Raw genomic sequence first — 6,887 nt, 5'->3', positions numbered from 1 at the left:
TGCTGAGAATGATGGTTTTCAGCTGCATCCATATCCCTACAAAGGACATGAACTCATCCTTTTTTATGGCTGCATAGTATTCCACGGTGTATATGTGCCACATTTTCTTAATCCAGTCTGTCACTGATGGACATTTGGGTTGATTCCAAGTCTTTGCTATTGTGAATAGCGCCGCAATGAACGTATGTGTCCATGTGTCTTTACAGCAGCGTGATTCATTTTTTAAATTTTATTAAGTTTGACTTCACCTTTCTCTGGCGCCTCCTTGATTAGCTTAATAATTGACTTTCTGAATTCTTTTTCTGGCAATTCAGAGATTTCTTCCTGATTTGGATCCATTGCTGGTGCGCCAGTGTGATCTTTTAGGGGTGTTAAAGAACTTTGTTTGTCATATTACCAGAATTTTTTTCTGGTTCCTTGTCATATGGGTAGACTATGTCAGAGGGAAGATCTTGGGCTCAAGGGCTGCTGTACAGACTCTTTTTTCCCACGGGGTGCTCCCTTGATGTGCTGCTCTCCCCCTTCCTCTAGGGATGTGGCTTCCTGAGAGCTGAACTGCAGTGACTGTAATTTCTCTTCTGGATCTAGCCACCCTTTGGAACTACTGGACTCTGGGCTGGTACTGGGGAGTGTCCGCACAGAGTCCTATGATGTGAACCATCTTCAGGTCTCTCTGCTGTAGATACCAGCACCTGTTCTGGCAGAGGTAGCAAGGGAGTAAAGTGGACTCCATGAAGGTTCTTGGTTGTAGTTTTGCTTATTGTGCTAGTTTCATGTGGGTTGGCCTCCAGCCAGGGGGTGGTGCTTTCAAGAGAGCATTAGCTGTGATAGTGTAGGGAGGATCAGGGAGTGGGCAGGTCCATAGAGCTCTCAAGAGATTATGTCCTCTGTCTTTGGCTACTAGAGTGGGTAGAGAAAGACTATCAGGTGGGGGCAGGGTTAGGCATGTCTGAGCTCTGAGTCTTCTTGTGGGGGCTTGCAGTGGCTGCTGTGGACGATGGCAGTGTGGTTCTCAGGCCAATGGAGTTATGTTCCTAGGGTGATTATCGCTGCCTTTGTGCATCATGTAGGTCACCAGGAAAGTGGGGGAAAGCTGGTAGTTACAGGCCTCACCCAGCTTCTCCGCAGCCTGAATGGCTGGGCTCACTCCCACCATGCCCCCTTGACAGCACTGAGTTTGTTTCCAGGTAGTGAGTAAGCAGGGCTGAGAACTTGCCCCAGGCTACCAGTCTCCCGGCTTAGAAAGCAAGCAGGGCTTTCAGATTTTGCACCTCCCTGCCTGCTGCAGTTTCTGTGCTATGTCTGCACTCCCGATTCAACGACCCCCCCACCCCAAGTTCTGTCCAGGAAACTTTGCATTCGGTTGAAACTGTTACAAAGTTCAGCTGGACGTTTCCTTCTCTCTGGTCATTTCCCAGTTCCCCAGGCAGCCCTCCCTAAGGACCCCTGTGAGACAAAGTCAGAAATGGCTTCCCTGGGGAATGAAAGTGTCCATGGCGCTCTTCTCGCTGCTGTTTGTACCCCTGTATTTCACTTGACTCTCTAAATTCATCTCAGCTCTAGGTAAGGTCAAATCCTTCTCCTGTGATCTGGGATCTGGACCTTCAGGTTCCCCAGTGAGGGCGTATGTTGGGGGTGGAATATCCCCTTTCACACTTTGGGCACTCACAGTGTTTTGGCTATCTCCAGGGGCCTGCAGCAGCAACCCACTTCCTGCAAAGGGTCTGTGGACTCTCTTGGCTGTTTCTGCAGTAGTTCTTGGAGCAAAAGTTCATGATGTGAGTCTCCACAAGCTGCTCTGTCCATCCAAGTAGGAGCTGCAAATGAGTCCTGCCTCCTAGCCTCCATTTTCCCCAAGTTCTAGTATTTGATAGCATAACCCAGTGACTATAGTCAACAATCATTTGTTATATATATTAAAATAACTAAAAGGGTGGAATTGGAATGTTCCTAACACAGATAAATGATAAATTCTTAAGGTAGTAGATATCTTAATTATTCTGGTGTGATTATTACACATTGTGTGCCTATATTAAAACATCAAATGTAGGCTGGGCACGGTGGCTCACACCTGTAATCCGAGCACTTTGGGAGGCCAAGACAGGCAGATCACGAGGTCAGGGGATCGAGATCATCCTGGCTAACACAGTGAAACGCTTTCTCTACTAAAAATTTAAAAATTAGCCAGGTGTGGTGGTGGGCACCTATAGTCCCAGCTACTTGGGAGGCTGAGGCAGGAGAATGGCATGAACCCAGGAGATGGAGCTTGCAGTGAGGTGAGATTGTGCTACTGCACTCCAGCCTGGGCAACAGAACGAGACTCCATCTCAAAAAAAACCCAAAAAAGCAAAAAAACAAAAAAATCCCGTCAAATGTATCTAAGTATATACATCTATTATTTACCCATAGTAATTCAAAATAAATTTTAAAAACATTTCATTTCTAATTTTTTGCAATATTACTTTTGGTTGCTAAACAGTGCATCTGCCAGCAGCATGGCACACTGACCCACATGGACAACTTTCCTAACAGACATAAAAGGAGTATTGTGTAAAGGTTAGCATGGGCTAGTTTTAAGGAATAAAAGAGATAACCCCCAAGTTTTAGAAATGAAGAATGTAAGCTCATGAGCTGATGCCATTGAGGCCCAGAGAGGATCAAACTTGGAATAGGCCCCCATGCCAAGGTGCTGTGGTTCCGCGGGATGTAAACACAGGGTCCTGGTCTGTAGGAGGTGACCGTTGAACCTGACACTTCTACATTAAGCCAGGACTGGGAAACTCTGTACCTTTGGTGAAAGAGGGTTAACATCCCAATGACTGTCTTGAAATGCAAAGAAAGTTTGTCTCTGCAGCACGTGGGTACAAAAATAGTCTCCAGTGAGAAACTGAAGTAACGTGTCACTTGTGTTTGTAGAATGACAATTTATGCTACCTACATAGTACCAAAATCTTTAAAATAAGACATTAATGTCAAACTGGTCCCAGACTGTGGACACACTTGTAGCCTCTAGCAGAAGCAAATACAAAACGGCTGTCTGCGAATGCTTTCAAAAATTTCTGTGTACTGGATTCCCATGGTAAAATAGATATGGACTAAAAAATTAAAATTATAGGCAAAATGAGGAAACACTAATGACAGAAATCAGCCATAACAGGAAGATTAGCACTCCAAGAACTTCAGATAGATCAACAACCTGAAAGAAGTTATAAAATATCTATGTTTAAAATGATTAAATAGACAAAAGATGAAACAGAAATATGTAGAAAAAATAGGATATGGTTTTTAAAAACAGGTAAATTTGAAAAAGTAATAATTAGCTTACCTACAAATGAAAAAAAGTTTAGTAAAATAAAAATCTCAGTGCATGGTATATTTGTTTCCTGTTGCCACAACAACACTATTGCCTAGGTCCTGAAAGGCACACAGCAAGCATTTCCTACTCATGTGCCTGGGGTCAGCAGGGCTGGCAAAGTGACCTTGCTGATCTTGGTGGGCTTGCTCACTTCCAGGGCTCAGCTTACTGTTGGATGATCTAGGCTGGCCCTCACTGGGGTGACGAGGTGCCTGGGCTCCGTTTCACATGCTTCTCTTCCCCCAGCAGACTACCCTGGGCATGTTAGTATGACAATGCGGAAGTGCAAAGGCATGAACAAGTGGCACACTGTCAGTTCTGCCTCATTTTCTTGATCAAAATAATGGCATGATGGAGTCTGTGGTCAAGGAGCAGTCAATGTTACCCAGTTTATGGTGAGAAGGTATTGCATAGTTATATGGAACAGGGTGTAGATACAGGGAGGAGTAAATAATTGAGGACATTACTGCAACTAACCACAGATAGGTTAAGAGCTGTTTAAACACAGCTAGAGAACGTGTGAAGAAGAAAGATCTGAGAAAATTTCTCATTTTGTTGCACAGACAAACTGAATGTATGAAAGGGAAGTAAGTAAATTAGGAGGACAAACTGAGATGGCTTAACATACATCTAAGAGGGGTGCCAGAAGAAGATAACATATTCAAGGAAGAAATAGTGAGAATTTCCTAACATTGATAACAGACTTTTTCATAATTTAGAAGCACAGTGACCCATGAGAATAATTTATTTTTTTAAAAGTCACACCTAAACACATTTTAATAAAACTTCAGGATATAAAGAGAAAATCTAGATGCAACCAGAAAGAAGAGACAGATTACTTACTCAAACACAGGCAGATGAAAACAAACTTTTCATCAGCAACAATGGGTACCAGAAGATAATGAATGAATATGCTATGAGTGCTGAGGGAAAATCACTGACAATCTGGAATTCTAGACCATGCTAAATAATCACTCAAAAATGAGGATAAAACAAAGATAGTTTTCAGCTCAAAGCCCATGCTGAAGAACTATTATATAATGTACTTTAGAAAGAAAGAAACCCAGAAAGAAGGAGATCTGAGAATCAATCGTGATCAAAGACATTGGCAGGCATGGATAATATAAATTATTATTAACTGTCAACAAAGCGGTAACCATAAAACTAAAAGGGAAGGAGGGATAAAAACAAGATAGATTAAGTTACTTTATACCAAAAATGTGAAGTAGTAATTTGAGTTAAATTGTTCCAAGTTGCCTGTGTTATGCAGAAGAGTATAGGTATTAATTAACTTTGAATTTTATTAAGTCAAGTATGTTTGTTAAAATGTAAGGGTAACTATTGAAAGAATAGAAATAAAATATGTAACTTCCAAAATAACAGAGGGAAATGGAGTCTGCAAAGAATCACGTAATCATTTTTTTTTCTCACTTTGTCACCCAGGCTGAAGTGCAGTGGCGTGATCTGGGCTCACTGCAACCTCTGCCTCCCAGGTTCAAGTGATTCTCGTGCCTCAGCCTACCCAGTAGCAGGGACCACAGGCACACACCACCACACCTGGCTAATTTTTGTATTTTTAGTAGAAATGGGGTTTCAACATGTTGGCTAGACTGTTCTCAAACTCCTGACGTCAAGTAATCCATCCGCCTCAGCCTCCCAGAGTGCTGGGATAACAGGCGTGAGCCATTGCGCCTAGCACAGAGAACTTAATCATTCTATAGAAGGTAGAAAGGAGGTAAAAAGAAGCATATATGCACACACACAGACACAATTAGAAACAAAATAAGAAATGAATAAAAATATATCAGGAATCACAGTATTTGTAAAACAGAAATAAAAGACAACTCTTTGAAAATCCATTGATGTATTGTTTACCTGATACATTCCTAAAACATAATGACATGGAAGTAAAGGACAATATATATAACCAACAAAGGATCAGTATTCATCATACATAAAAATCTCCTATAAATTAGTAAGATAAAAATAAAATACCCAAAAGAAAAAATGGGCAAAGAATGGAGAAGAAAGCTAAAAGACTGCCAAACATATATAAAGGCATTTAATCTCACTGGTAATCAGGGAAATGAAATAAAGCAAAGAGATACCATTTTACAGTCACCACATTAGCAAAGGAATTATAAGGCTAACAACATCAGATTTATTGGCAAGAATATGGGGAAATGGGGTATAGTATACACTGTTGACACAAGTGTAACTTGGTAAAACTATTTTGTAGGGCAATGTAATACTGTCTAGCAAAATTGAATACATGCAAACATATTATTACCACACATTAGAGAAACCCTTAGGTGCACACACAAGAAGATACCCATAAGGATGTTTACAGGAAAAAATTGGAAACAACATAAAAAAACCGGTTTTAAAAATATATGTATAGTATATGTTACATTAATATATATGCCATATATTATATATACATGTATTTCTTATATATACATATCTACCATATATGTACATATACCACATACACACACACACACACACACACACCTTAAACCTGCTCATGTAGTTATAAGTACATACTTAGGAGTACGAGTTTTAAAATGCACCCCAAAATCACACCTACCAACTCTCCACCTTCAGGACAGCGATTACCTTCAGGAAGAAAGTAAAGGTGATCTAAAATAAAGAATGTGGACAGGGCTTTAATGAAATCTTTCTTTTAAAAAATATGTGTTAAATATGGCAAAATATTAACAATTATTAAATTTGGGTAGTAACTACACAGGCATCTAATATATCTGTACATTTCTTTATATTTAAAATATTTTAAAATTAAAAATTTAAAATATAGTAACTAACACAAAGTAGTCACAAAGACCTAACAATCATCACAGCAACAGTATTTTCTGTTTATTTATTTTAAATAAAAAAACAAGTAAAGTGTTCAAAAGAATAACATTTTTGAAAAGTCATGACATGCCTAAGGTGAAGCATTTACAGAAATGTGAATGTGACCATGATTATACAACCACGGTTTTCTACTTCTTTAGAAAAAAATTAATGGTTAACTCAATATATTGCATTTAGTAATGTTAAGAGAGTACCATAAAACACGCTGTTCTCTTTCACTCAGCTGAACCTAAATTAGAATCAGTCAGCTTTGAAATTTCGTGACTTTGGGGGCCTAGAATTCACCACCTCCGCAATGTATTAGCATTATTTTCCCATCTGAGCCCTCTTGGGCAGCAACGGTAATAATCTGTGGTATGTGTTAGAGGTTAGGACTGAACCTTCCTTGAGTTCCCAGGAAAATCACCCCCTCTCCCTTCAGTGTGGGGTTTGTCAAACTCACTTCCTCCAGCTGTGGAGGCTGATTTCCCAGTGTACTTCACGTTCTGGTCAGGCACTTTCATCAGGTGCTGAAAGACAAACACGGGCTTTAATCTCCAAGGCCTGAAGTCACCACAATCACAGGCAGTGAGAAGCCAGGCTAGGAGACCAACAGAAACAGAGCTTTTCAGCCCTCATGCCGTTTAACTCACATTTCAGGGACGGCTCAGGGGCA

Source organism: Colobus angolensis, unplaced genomic scaffold (genome assembly GCF_000951035.1).
Source record: "Colobus angolensis palliatus isolate OR3802 unplaced genomic scaffold, Cang.pa_1.0 Scaffold292, whole genome shotgun sequence".
NCBI classification, from domain to species: Eukaryota; Metazoa; Chordata; class Mammalia; order Primates; family Cercopithecidae; genus Colobus; species Colobus angolensis.
The sequence above is the reverse complement of the archived record's forward strand: the minus strand, read 5'-3'. Positions refer to the sequence as shown.